The sequence below is a fragment of the Oryctolagus cuniculus genome, chromosome 6 (genome assembly GCF_051225735.1).
Source record: "Oryctolagus cuniculus isolate XC-2025 breed Fujian yellow rabbit chromosome 6, ASM5122573v1, whole genome shotgun sequence".
Lineage (NCBI taxonomy): Eukaryota > Metazoa > Chordata > Mammalia > Lagomorpha > Leporidae > Oryctolagus > Oryctolagus cuniculus.
Genome location: NC_142872.1, coordinates 127,331,831 through 127,346,240, shown reverse-complemented (window position 1 = coordinate 127,346,240; position 14,410 = coordinate 127,331,831). Strand labels below are relative to the sequence as shown.

Below are 14,410 nucleotides of genomic sequence, written 5' to 3'. Positions count from 1 at the left end.
GATCACAGTCGCAGAATTTGCAACTGCCCTTCAGGCTCACATATGGAAGTCCTAACCTTCAGTAGAATGTATCTGTACTGGGAGATTGAGAGATAAGAACTTTAAAAAAATAAAAACATTAAGATTTTTTTTTTCAAAAGATTGATTTTATTTATTTGAAAGCTAGAATTACAGAGAGAGGGGCAGAGACAAGAGAGAGAAAGATATCTTCCATCTGCTGATTCCCACATCAGACGGCTGCGGTGGCCATAGCCGGGCCAGTCACCTAGAACTCCATCCAGGTCTTCTACATGGATGACAGGGGCCCACGTACTTGGGCCATCTTCCATTTTCCCAAGCCATTCATTAGCAGGGAGCCAGATTGGAAGTGGAGCACCAGGAGTAGAATGGAGCTCTTATGGGCTCCGTGGCCCCTGGAGATAAGACCTTTTAAGAAATAATTAGGGTTCAATGAAGTGAAATGGGTGAGTCCTTGTCCAGTGTGACTGTGTCCCTGTACAAGGAGATTAGGACACAGAAGCACTCAGAGGGAAGACCACAGGAGGCACGCGGGGATGGCGGCCCGCCACGAGCCGAGGAGGGGGCCTCAGAAGGAAGTCACCCCTGCCAACAGCTTCATCGTGGACGTCAGCCTCCAGAACACTTACACCGTCATCATCATCATATGCTGGGATTCAATGATCATAATCACCTTTTACAATCCGCGGCGATAAAGACAAAAATAGAACATGAACCGTTAGAACCCATGGGGGGGCGGGGACTTTACAATATGGGGATAGCAGCTGCCACTTATTGAGGGCTTGCTATATTCCATGCACTTGACTTTGGGGAACCCAAAAGAAGTAAGAGAACAGTAGAGGGTTATGCAGGATGCTAGGCCTACAGGATCAGGGAGGCCGCGCGGAGATGAGTTGGGACAGGACATTTAAACACGGGGACACACATGCAGTGAACTCCTGTGTGACAAGGATGGCCATGAGGATTTGTTGTCCAGGAGTAACCAGTTCTGTAACATGGGACCTCGCCCGTTTATAGTGGACAGGAAGTCAATCCTAAGCAAAGCCAAGAGGACTACCATAACTCTGCTGGGTAAGCTGCAGCCTGAACGTTCAAGTCCATGTCCCGATAACTTAAGGATGGTGATAAAGAGAACTTTCCACCCCGGCTCACCAGAAGTACTTGGTCAGCCTTAGTGGTTGTTTGCCCCATTGTTCGGAGGTTCAGTTAACCTGATCCCTCAGCTTTAGTTCAGCACGGCTAAGACAACCATGGGGGTGAGGAAGAAATGACCTAGTTCAGCCGAGGTGATTAAAGTGTAACCATGCATTCCAGTGCTGATAGATGCAGAGGTCTATCACATACAAAATATGTATATTCCTGGCTTCACAGAAAATCCTCATTGATTTAAAAAAAAATTGAGCTTTAAGGGAACGAGAATCCGCAAGGCTGGGGAAGCAATGGGATTCTGTCTGCTTCAAGGATGGTCCGGGACCCGTGACCTGTCTGTCCTGCTCCCTGGCGATGAGGAGGAAAGACCTGGAAAACTGGGACCTAGTACTGTCTCCTCCTCTAGCCCCGCAAAACTAGGAGAGAAAGTCAAGCGTTGGCCTCAGCATCTGATCTTTCTTAGCAAAATGAAAAGCAATTAAATAATACTTTGTTAAAAGAAAAAAAAAGTCCCTCATTTTACAGATATGGCAACTTTTATTACTCCATTGTCTCCTTCATTTTTATTCTGATTCATCTGGAGTCATAATCATGTATGTATTTTCTATTTTATTTTTATTTTATTTTATTTATTTATTTATATTTTTTTTGACAGGCAGAGTGGACAGTGAGAGAGAGAGACAGAGAGAAAGGTCTTCCTTTTGCCGTTGGTTCACCCTCCAATGGCCGCCGCGGCCGGCGCGCTGCGGCCAGCGCACCGCGCTGATCCGATGGCAGGAGCCAGGAGCCAGGTGCTTTTCCTGGTCTCCCATGCGGGTGCAGGGCCCAAGCACCTGGGCCATCCTCCACTGCACTCCCTGGCCACAGCAGAGAGCTGGCCTGGAAGAGGGGCAACCGGGACAGAATCTGGCGCCCCAACCGGGACTAGAACCCGGTGTGCCGGCGCCGCTAGGCGGAGGATTAGCCTAGTGAGCCGCGGCGCCGGCTCTGTATTTTCTATTTTAAATACTCATGAATCTTGCCTTAGGTTTTTTTTTTGTTTTTACTTAACATAAAATTTGTTCGTGTTCCTGCATAGTCTTTACATTTGTTTTGTTGAAGTATAATTTATATAATATAAAATTTGAGCATGCTCAATCAGACTTGCCCCAAATGGTGGAGTTAGAAATGTGCCAGGGGATTCCAATATAATCCCATCAAGATTACATGTACCAATGCCATCTCCCTAGTCCAAGTGATCAATTTCAGTTCACAATTGATCACACTGATAGGTCTAAGAGTCAAAGGGATCACACAAACAAGACTAGTGTCTGCGAATACTAACTGATAGAATAAAAAAGGGAGAGAACTATCCAACATGGGAAGTGGGATACACAGCAGACTCATAGAATGTCAGAAGTCCTAAACAGCACTCTGGCCTCAGAATCATCCCTTAAAGCATTTGGATCTGGCTGAAGAGCCCAGGAGAGTATTTTAGGCATGGAAAGCCAAGACACTCTGGCAAAAAAAAAAAAAAAAAAAAAAAAAAACCCTAAATGAAAGATCTCTGCAAGTGAGATTCCAGTAGAAAGAACGGACCATCAAAGAAGGAGGTACCTTTCTCTGAAGGGAGGAGAGAACTTCCACTTTGACTATGACCTTGTCTAAATAAGATCGAAGTCAGCGAACTCAAGAGGCTTCCATAGCCTTGGCAACTCATGACTAGAGCCTAGGGAGATTTCTGACACCATAAACAAGAGTGTCAGATTGTTAAGTCAACAAAGGAGTCACTGTGTACTTACTCCTCATGTGGGATCTCTGTCCTTAATGTGTTGTCCAATGTGAAGTAATGCTATAACTAGTACTCAAACAGTATTTTACACTTTATGTTCTGTGTGGGTGCAAACTGATGAAATCTTTACTTAATATATACTAAATTGATCTTCTGTGTATAAAGATAACTGAAAATGAATCTTGATGTGAATGGAATGGGAGAGGGAGCAGGAGATGGGAGGGGTGCGAGTGGGAGGGAAATTATGGGGGGGGGGAAAGCCATTGTAATCCATAAACTGTACTTTGGAAAATTATATTTACTAAATAAAAGTTTAAAATATATATACATATAATTTGCTCATTTTAGTGTATAATTTAATGACTTTTTGCAAACTTATGAAGTTAAGGCAAATATTACTAAAATCTAATTTTAGAATGTTCCCATCTTGCCCAAAATTCTTGGTGTCCATTTAATTCCTGATCCCACCCTCTTGTCCAAGGCAACCACTGATCACTTTGTCTTGTATATTTGTATTTCCTGGAAAAAATCCTTTTTTAAAGATTTATTTATTTATTTATTTGAAAAGTAGAATTATATATATATATATATATATAGAGAGAGAGAGAGAGAGAGAGAGAGATCTTCCATCCACTGGTTTACTCCCCAGGTGGCCACAACAGCCAGTGCTAGGCTAGGCTGAAGCCAGGAGCCAGGAGCTCCCTCTGGATCTCCCACATGGGTGGCATGGGCCAAGCACTTGGGCCATCTTCCACTGCTTTCCCAGGCATTCTAGCAGGGAGCTGGATGTGAAGTGGAGCAGCCAGGTCTCCAACTGACACCCACATGGGATGCTGGCATCACAGGGGGTGTCCTAACCTACTGCACCACAACACCAGACCCCTAGAAAACATTTTAAAGATATTTTAAAGATTTATTTGTTGAAAGGAAGAGTGACAGTGAGAGGTAGAGAGCTTCCATCTGCTACTTCACTCCCCAAATGACTGCAACAGCCAGGGCTGGGCCTAGAACTCAAGTTCTTGGGTCATCACCCATTGCTTTCCGGGCACTTTAGCAAGAAACTGGATCAGAAGCAGAGTATCTGGACTCAAACCAGTGCTCTGATATGGGATCTGGGTTTCCAAGTGATGGCTTAACACTCTGCATCACAACACTTGCCCCTTCCAGAAATGTTTGCAAATTAATGTCTGACTGATTTCACTTAGCAAACTGACTTTGAGGTCCATCTGTGTTACAGTACGTAGCCATATTTGCTCCTTTTTATCACAGTCCGTTGTGTGGATGATCACATTGTGTTTGTCCAGTCACCAGGCGAAGGCCACTTGGATTGTTGCCAGTTCTGGGCTGTTACACTGCACACACATCTTTGTGTGGACAAATGCTTTTCTTTCTCTCGGCCAGGTAACTGAGAGCAGTCATGCTGAGTCATAGGGTAACTCTGTTATCTTTTTAGAGAAACTACCAAGCTGTTTCCCAGTGTGGCTGTGCCGTTTTACACTCCCTTCTGCAACAATTGAAGGTCCTAGTTTCTCCATATCCACACCGACACTTGGCGTTCTCAAATTTTTGATTACAGCTTTTTAGTGGCATTTCACATGATTTCAATTCATGTCTTCCCGACAACTAGTGATGCTGAACATTCTTTCATATGCCTATTAGTCTTTAATATATTTTCTTCAGTGAAATGTCTATTCAAATTTTTGCAGTTTTCAAATTAGATTGTGTGTTTTCATATCAGGATGATATACACAGGGACTTCAGACAGTTCATGGAAATGTATATTATGAAAATCTACACATGTATTACCATTTTTTACACCAAGATGAACTTACCTTTTAATTCTACTTTTCTACAAATGTTTTCTCTCGAGATTTATTTATTCATTTGACAGGGTGACAGAGAGACAGGGAGAGGTTTCCAGCCACAATGGCCGGGGCTGGGCTAGGCTGAAGTCAAGAGCCTGAAACTCCATCTGGGTCTCTTACATGGGTGCAGGGCCTGAAAAGTTGGGTCGTCTTTGCTGCCTTCCCATGCTCATTAGCAGGGAGCTGGAGCAGACACTGATCAGCCAGGCCTTGAACTGCTGCTCTGGTATGGGATGCAGCCTCACAGGCAGCAACTCAACCCGCTGCGCCACAGCGCCGCCCCTCCAAGGAGTGTTTGAAGTTTCCTGGTATCTTCTATCCCTTGACGTAAGGCCTGTATCAGGTATGTGATTTGCAAATATTCTCCACCAGGATGTGGCTTTTTCTTTTCCTTCTTTAGCTTCTTAGTAATATTTTTTTGAAGAGAAAAGGTTTTAATTTCCATTAAGTCCAATTTACTATTTTTTTCTTTTATATTTCATATTTCTGACAGAATTCCTTTTGAAATCTTTGCCTATTCAAATTCACAAAGACATTTCTCTTTTGTTAATTCCTATACATGTTCATTCCTTATATATAAGTTTATAGTCCATTTTGAGTTCATTTTTGTGGGCTTTTAAAAATGAAATTATTATAGTTTTTCATTTTTTTCTTTTCTTTTTTTCTTTTTATTTTTTTGACAGGCAGAGTGGACAGTGAGAGAGAGAGACAGAGAGAAAGGTCTTCCTTTACCATTGGTTCACCCCCCAATGGCCTCTGCGGCCAGTGCGCTATGGCTGGCGCACCGCGCTGATCCGAAAGCAGGAGCCAGGTGCTTCTCCTGGTCTCCCATGCAGGTGCAGGGCACAAGCACTTGGGCCATCCTCCACTGCCCTCCTGGGCCACAGCAGAGAGCTGGCCTGGAAGAGGGGCAACCGGGACAGAATCTGGTGCCCTGACTGGGACTAGAACCCAGAGTGCCAGTGGCACAGGTGGAGGATTAGCCTATTGAGCTGTGGCGCCGGCCAGTTTTTCATTTTTTTATTTGAAAGGCACTGAGAGAGACAGAGGTTTTTCATCACTGGTTCACTCTGCAAATACCTGCAACAGCCAGGGCTGGGCTGGGTGAAGCCAGGAGCCTGGAACTCAATCCAGATCTCCCATGGGAGTGACAGGCACTCAGTAACATGAGAAGCCTCCTAGTGAGCCTATTAGCAGGAAGCAGGCTCAGAAGCAGAGGAGCTGGAACTTGAACCCAAGTTCCCAAGCAGTGACTTAACCCCTACACCGAATGCCTGCGCCCTGTCTTTGTGTTTAATGAGATAAAGATCTAATGCAACGTTATACCCCAGCAGACACCACCCCTCTCCCCAGTGAATCATCATGGCTCTGTCCAGAATCAGTCGACCATAAATCTAAGGAGTCACTTGCGGAATCCCGGTTTTAGTTCATTGGTCCATGTATCTATTGTTAGGTCAGTATCACACTGTCTTGATTTCCGTAGCTTTAAAATCTGGTTGTGTTGGGGGCTGGTGCTGTGGTGTAGCAGGTAAAGCTGCCACCTGCAGTGCTGACATCCCAAATGGCTGCTGGTTCGAGTCCTGGCTGCTCTACTTCCCATCCAGCTCTTTGCCATGGCCTGGGAAAACAGTAGAAGATAGCCCAAGTCCTTGGGCCCCTGAACCCATGTAGAAGACCCAGAAGAAGCTCCTGGCTCCTGGCTTTGGTGCGGTGCAGCTCCGGCCATTGCAGCCAATTAGGGAGTGAACCAGGTGGATGGAAGACTTCTCTCTCTCTCTCTCTCCCTCTCTCTCTCTCTCTCTGCCTCTCCTTCTCTCTCTGTGTAACTGACTTACAAATAAATAATCTTAAAAAAAAATAGGCTGCTTAAATATTTCAAACTCTCTCAATTCTTTTTGCTATTCTTTGTGTCAGGTTTTCATGGTGTGTAGAATAGCTCTTAAAATAGATGCTCCCTCATAAATGAGCGTCATCACCTAGTTGCGCCAGACTCTTTTCTAGAACTAACTTTGCAAAGAACATCCTTAAGCCCATATCACATTTCCTGTTAGGTATGTAATTCCTTAACTGGATTCCTGGGGGGAGGACTGCAGGACCAAAGGCTATGAATGTGTGGATTCACCTGTCTTATAGAAAAGGAACAGCCTTGGCAGAGAGGTGGGTTCCAAACCAGGCAGGGGGGTGGGGCTAACATATGCTGAGCACGTACCAGATGTGAGGCGTGGTGCTGAATACTTTACACATGTTATTTCGCAGAGCCCTCATGGCTATTTGTTGTTTTTTTTTAAGATTTATTGTAGAGCCAGAAAAAGAGAGACAGAGAGAGAGAGAGAGAGAGAGAGAGAGAGAGAGGAAGGTCTTCCATCCGCTGGTTCACTCCCCAAATGGCCTCAATAGCCGGAGCTGAGCTGATCTGAAGCCAGGAGCCAGGAGCTTCTTCTGGGTCTCCCACACAGGTGCAGGGGCCCAAGGATTTGGTCCATCTTCCACTGCTATCCCAGGTGCAATAGCAGAGAGCTGGATTGGAAATGGAGCATCAGGGACTCGAACCTGTGCCCATATGAAATGCTGGTGCTGCAGGCAGCCGCTTTAACCCACTGCACCACAGCAACAGCCCCCCTCATGGCTACTTGCATGGTACATAGTACGATCTCCACTCGACAGAGGCGAAGTCTGGGTTAAGCAGGTTGGTTTACTTTGGCCAGCAGATAGATGGTAAGGCCAAGACTGCAGTCCAGGAAGTCTCCATGTCTTTTTTAATTTTTTTAAAGATTTATTTATTCAGGGCTAGTGTTGTCCCATAGCACATTAAGCCACTGCCTGCCCTGCCAATGTCCCATAAGGGCACCGGTTCATTTCCTAGCTGTTCTACTTCTGATCCAGCTCCCTGCTAAGGTGCCTAGGAAAGCAGTGGAAGATGGCCCAAGTGGTTGCGCTCCTGCGCCTATATGGAAAGCCCGGATAAAGCTCCAGGTTCCTGACTTTGGACCAGCCCATCCCTGGCCATTGCACTGGATGGAAGATCTCCCTCCCTTGCTCTCTGTGTCTTGTCTTCTCTTTCTGTAACTCTGCCTTGCAAATAAATGAAATAATAAGATTTACTTATTTACTTGAAAGGCAGAGCTACAGAGAAAGGGATACACACACACACACACACACACACACACATCTCACACACAGAAGTCTCCCATCGGCTGGTTCACTCCCCAAATGGCTGCGAGAGCTGGAGCTGGGCCAGGCTAAAACCAGGAGCCTGGAACTTCATTCGGATCTCCCACATGGAGAGCAGGGGCCCAAGCACTTAGACCATCTTCTCACTGCTTTCCCAGGTCATTAGCAGGGAGCTGAATCAGAAGTGGAGCAGCCGGGACTTGAACCAGCACTCACGTGAGGTGCCGGTATCGCAGGTGGTGGCTTAACCTGCTGGGGGCCAGCCCCAGCCTCCTTGCCTTGCTACTGAAATATCTTTGCATGCCCGTGAGCCATTTCATTGATTCACTGGATGGAGCAACGAGCGTGGAGGAATTCGCCCATCTGTTCCCTCGGCCTTCACCATCTGGACACCTCTTCTCTGAGCTTCTTGGTCAGCACTTCCACGGTGTTTTCCAATAGCTGTGTGGGGACGTGGGGACTGAAGTGACCCAGTTCACAGTCAGGGGAAAAACTGTTAGGAGTTTAGCAGAGCTGTCAAGAAAATAAAGACCAGCCACCGGAGAAGGCCAGAAAAGTCCTGATCTTCAATGTGTAGTTGGTATCTCCCAGACTTTGGGGGTCTCCCATAGGTGGCTGTCGAGCTGAAGGAGGGCTGCAACCTCTGTCTTGCTTTATGTTGTGAACCTGCTCACGTACCTGGAGTCCAACCAGAACGCTCAGCGCTGGGCTGCTGCCCCCTCCTCCGACTTTCTCTCTCAACCCCTCCTCCGACTTTCTCTCTCAACACTGTTAGCCACACTCCCCCTACAGCCGGGAGCTTTAAACAGAGGAGCCGGCATCTCCTGCTCTCCTGGCAATGTGAACCCAGAGGCAGAGCCGGGGACAGGGTCCAGGTGTACAACATCACCGTCCTCCTCGGCCCAGGGGTGCAGCCACCCACAGAGCAGCAGGAGCTCTGCCCAGGAGCCTGCGGCTTAGGGTAACGGAGCTGCTCCCAGCTTGCAGGGGGTGAAGGCAGTTTTTGAGCTCCGCTGAGCAGGCCCCACGCAGGTGGCCCAGGCCAAGAGAGTTTAGGTGTCTGCTTTGTCCAGGCGGAAATCTGGGCTGCCTGGCCTGGGGCTCTGCCTGCTCTCAGTCAAAAGCTGGCATTCATGAGGACAGTGGGTCCAGTTTCATTCTACGGCTGGGCCCTGAAACAGCTACCAGGCTAAAAGTAGCCCTTCCTCCCCTGGGGAGCTGCTGACCGTGCACACAGCTAAAGGCCCACGCTTCTCCTCACAGCCACCTGCAGCCAGACTACCGCACGCTGCAGGTGGCTGCTTGCTTGCCGCAGCCCCACCGACCTTCCCTTCCCACCCCCCTACCTGCTGCTCTGCCAAGTGCGGTGCAAACCCTTGGGGGATCATCGGTGCCACACGAACACCCACTGCAGGAATGGCCGGGTGGCTTCCCCATCTGGGAGGCTGTCCTGGGTTTCCTTGGTGGCGGTCATCTCTCCTTGCCTGATGCCTTCTCGGTTTCTAGCACAGTTCCTGGGCTGCTGGGCCCTCCTTCTGCTCCATGCCTTGTGGCTGAATTCTGGAGTTGTTTTTGATTCTGAGTTTCTAAAGATTTATTTATTTTTTTGAAAGAGCTAGTTACAGAGAAGGAGAGGCAGAGGCAGAGAGAGAGAGAGAAGTCTTCCATCCGCTGGTTCACTCCCCAAATGGCTGCAATGGCCAGAGCTGGGCGGATCCAAAGCCAGGAGCCAGGAGCTTCTTTCAGGACCTTCATATGGGTGCAGCGGCTCAAGCACTTGAGCCATCTTCTACTGCTTTCCCAGGTGCATTAGCAGGGAGCTGGATCAGAAGTGGAGCAGCCAGGACTCTAACTAATGCCCAAATGGGACGCCAGTGCTACAGGCAGCGGCTTTACCCACTAAGCCATGGTGCTGGCCTCTTGAGTCTATTTCTATTATCCAGACTCTGGCTCAGTGAGCTGATTCTGATCTCCTGGTTCTCAACCACAAAATTCTTTTTTTTTTTTAAAGGGATTTATTTATTTATTTGAAAGGCAGAATGACAGAAAGTAAGAGGGAGAGGCAGAGAGAGAGAGAGAGAGAAAGAGAGGTCTTCCATCCACTGGTTCACTCTCCTAGCGTCTGGAGCTGGGCCATGCTGAAGCCAGGAGCCTGAACTCCACCTGGGTCTCCCAGGTGGGTGGTAGGGACTCAAGTACTTAGGCCATCTTCTGCTGCTTTTCCAGATCCGTTAGCAAGGAGCTGGACCAGAAGTGAAGCAGCTGGGACTTGAGCTGGCGCCCACATGGGATGTCAGCACCACAGGCAGCAGTTTAACCCACTGTGCCACAATGCTGGCGGCCACACCATTCGTTTTTGCTTTTCTCAACACATCTATTAGCAGTCTTTTACAGCCAATACTTCTTGGCATACACTTTGGTTAACACTGCTCTACTTGTAACCACATTCAGAAGGTCGGACTTGGATTCTGATTTCTTTCAACTCAGATCTGATTTGAGCCAGAGGATTCCAGGGGGAACCTAGCCTGTGACCATCCCAGCAGTGAAACCTCAGCAGGAAAATCTGCTTCCTCTCCTGTAATACACACATACGCACGCACACACACACACACACACACACAAGTACACAAAAACTTCGTGAAGAAATGGAATTGAAAAATAAGTTTATTTTGGTGCAGAAATTGAAATTCACGCAGAGTTTTTTTCGTACTATGCATTTTCACACACACCCACACTTTAGTTGTAACCTACTTTTGCTACAAAGTGAGAGTGTGGGGGAAGCAGGAATGCGGCTGGGTGAGGGCCATCGAAGCCTCTGGCCTTCGGGAAAACATTGTTCTGAGCACAAGGAGCAGGGCCCAGGTTCAGCTGATGCCCTTGATCTCTGCCGGTCAGGAGGTCAGGGCTGAGCTGGTGGCCCCTGCACCGCACAGAAGCCTTGGGTGCTGTTGACCCGTCTTCCTTCTGAAGGTCTCGCTGGCCTCCATTCCCTCCCGCCCTCTGCGTTCCTTTGTCTCCTCTCCTGCCTCCTCTTTTTCTACCACTGCAGATAAAGGTGGGTCTTCCCCAGAGTTCCCTTCATCTTCGTGGTCCCCACCGAGCCGCTCAGTGGTCCCAGTCTATCCCACCAATAGATGACCTAGTACTAAGTAAACTATGCGATAGAGTCAGCCATCGCTGAACTCCCACATATGTTAAGGACTTGCAAGTCTCCCTCCAGTTCAGACAGCTCCTAGAGCTGCAAACCCGAAGGTACCCTGCTGTGTCCCATTCCCCCTACCCGTGTTTCTCCCACAGGGAACAAAAAGTAACCAAATTCTCACTTGTGAGAGGTGGGCTGTAGGAGGTGAGGATCCATTTCACAGGCACCAGGCTCCAGTGGCTGCTGCGCTCTGGGTGGCACCAGGAAATCAACGAGCACGACACTGCCAAGGGGCAATGTGTGTGACATCTAGAGAGATGCCGTGCAATGCCACACACTAAATGTGATAGTTGACAGCTAAAAACAGTAGAATGTGTGCCCAGAGATGGGAATTACTAATGCCTGTACCAAAGGTCACAGCCCAGGTGCCTGGAGAAATGCCTGGGGTGGGGGTGGGGTCTCTGGATTTCTAGAGCGGTGGGCATTGAAGCCCATATACACTGGTACCCTACAAATAGTTAGCACCTGTGAGGATGGACGCCGTCGCCAGGGCTAAGACTGGCGAATCAGGAAGAAAGAAGGAAGCCAAGGTCCCCGTGGATGCTGTGGGGCGGCCATCCCAATTCCGAACTCTGATTTCTTTCCCATGAGAGGAAAACAGACTACTCTCTCCTTAAAGCTGCTGGAAACTCCTTTCATGCTGTGTAGCAAAATTCTTAACTGATACAGAAAAGAATCTTAGAGGTCAACTGGCCCTTTTAGCAGCAGAACTCCCAACAGTCTTTTTTTTTTTTTTTTAATTTATATATTTACTTGAGAGACAGAGTTACAGACAAAGAGAGGGAGAGACAGAGAGAGAGAGAGGTCTTCCATCCGCTGGTTCACTCCCCAAATGGCCACAATGACCGGAGCTGGGTGAATCTGGGGACAGGAGCCAGGAGCTTCTTCCGGGTCACTCACGTGGGTGCAGGGGCCCAAGCACTTGGGCCATTTTCCAATGCTTTTCCAGGCCCTTAGCTGGGAGGTAGATTCGAAGTGAAGCAGCCAGGACTGCAAATGACTGCAGTGGGCAGGACGGGGCCAGGTTGTAGCCAGGAACCCAGAACTCCATTCAATGAACTCTCAGTCTTACGCCTGTTGTCATAAAACCTTAGGTGCTCTGTTGATTGCAGCTGCGATTGGGCGCCCGTCAGCCTTCCTAAGCTGTCCCGGAAGCATGTCTGCAGATCGCAGAGGTTCCTGGAATATAGTGTGCAAACCACCTTAGCCTCTTCTTTTGAGCAAATAAAAGCCCCAAGAAATCAAATAGCTTGTCCAAGGTCACGCAGCTAGATTGTGCCAAGGCCAAAAGCAGATTGAGGTCTCGGAGCCCTGCCCACTGTTTGCTTTTAGTTTCTCTCTTTACAACCTTGATGGGGGAAGTTGGTGAGACAAAGCGAAAGTGCTAATGAAGAATCCAGGCTTGGACTCTGAGTTGTGGAAAGTAACAGAGCAAGAACAAGGGAGGAGAGAGAGAGAGAGAGAGAGAGAGAGAGAGAGAGAGCACAAGACTGCACTGCTGGGACCGTTCAGCAGTTACCCGGCCACCTGGCCAGAGTTCCCTGAGATGCTGAGAGGTCGGGGTCCCGGAACACTGCCTTGTAACTCCTGGTCTGGTTATCACTCACCTGGTGGTTACAACCCCATAGCAGTCAACCAATCCATCAGTCTACGGTCAGAGAATCCAGGTGTGCACAGCACTGCAGGCAATGCATAGAGACCAAGGGTTAGACCTGCCTAGCAGAGCCCGCTCTGGACATTTTGCCCAAATTGCACAACCACCTTGACTCCCCACCCCAATCACGGTAACTGGACTTCTTGCGGTCATTCCACGGGAGCCTGCATCCCGGGCCCCGTTTGATTGTCTCCAGGGGTATGGTGTGAGCAGAAGCCACAGTCTGCTCTTGTTATTAGGGGCTCAGCAGCAGCCGAACGCCTGGTGTCTGCCGGCCAGACTCGGTAACATGGATAATCCCAGCATGCCTCCCTTCTCTGTCAACCCCTTCTCTGTCTGGCCTCTGGTCAAGATGCAAGAGCTCGTAGCATCTTAGACTGTAATCTCCACAATATTCCGTGCGATCTTCTTCCTAAATCTTCCTTTCACAGTGGATTACCATGCAAAGCCATTTTTCCTGTGTTCTTATTTATTTAGGATCCCATTCTTTTGTATTCTCTACCATGTTTTGTAAAAAGCTCCTTTCCTTTCTTAACTACAACCTGGCTCTCCCATAGGGACCACCTTATTTGCTGTTTTAGGGAAGGATGCACACGGGACCCCCTATTTGCCACTTTAGTTCCTTATCCCACGCACCTGCAACCACGCGTTCTGGACACCTGGACCGTTTGACCACCGTGCTGCTGGGAGCCTTTGCTGTCAGCACCACACTGCCCACCCATTCCCCTTCTGTCCTTGAGGACCTTGTCTTCTGGTTCCCACTCTCCCTTCCCCATAAATCTCACCATCGTGATAGGGACCGTAAATAGTTTTGTAGATAATCTGTTCAACAGCTCAGCCTGCAGGCACCTTCTGCCCTCGCTGCCAGCCATGTTCCCCAGGCAGTTCCAGCAGCCTTCCTCAGACACACCCCAGAGCTCCAGACCTACCCTTCCTTCCCCTCCCCCTCCCCGTGCCCCGCCCCTCCCTCCCACAAGCACTGCCAGAAGGGCTCCGCCAGGCACTGAGATCTGCCGCAGCTCTCCAGTAGGGGGAGACAAACACGCACAGTAAGAGGCGTGGCCCGGTGAGCGCGGGCTCCCTGGCTCCCTCCCTCACTTCCGGAGGCCCCAGTCCTAATGTCCTCCCTTGACCTCTCTATCTTCTTCACTTCCTGGTGATCTCATCCAGCCTTAAGGTTGTAAACACCACCTTTATACTGAAGCCTCCCAAATTTGCATTCCAAGCCTGGATGTCTTTCCTAAATTCCAACTGACAGTGCAGCATCACCACCTGACAAGGCGCAAAGCAAGTCCCTCGCTCCCAGTCTTCCCTCTGCCGTCTCCATCCCTCCAGACTGTTCCTCCTCCAGGCTGCATCTCCCAGGGAACCGGCAACTCAAGCTTCCAGCCGGCTCAGGAGGAAACCCTAGAGCCCTCACCCTGCCTCTTCTTCTCTTATAGCCACTTTCAATAAATCACTTTAGCTCCACCTCCAAAACAGATCGGAATCTGACCGCAGCTTTTCCTGGATTTCCCACCGCCACGCTCTCCACGCCGCCCTCCTCTCTCGCGTGGGCTTGGGCAGCACCTCCTCGCTGG

The 14,410-nt window shown here is 48.8% G+C and overlaps 1 long non-coding RNA gene across 1 annotated transcript; it reads right to left on the bottom strand.

The window, feature by feature from the left end:
- Nucleotides 1–11,898: 11,898 nt before the first annotated feature.
- On the bottom strand, nt 11,899–13,759 carry LOC103348102 (uncharacterized). Its single transcript, XR_516540.5, has 3 exons — nt 13,616–13,759; nt 12,784–12,855; nt 11,899–12,355 (listed from the first exon to the last, which is right to left on the bottom strand). It is a non-coding gene; the product is annotated as an uncharacterized LOC103348102 (long non-coding RNA).
- Between the last annotated feature and the right edge of the window lie 651 nt (nt 13,760–14,410).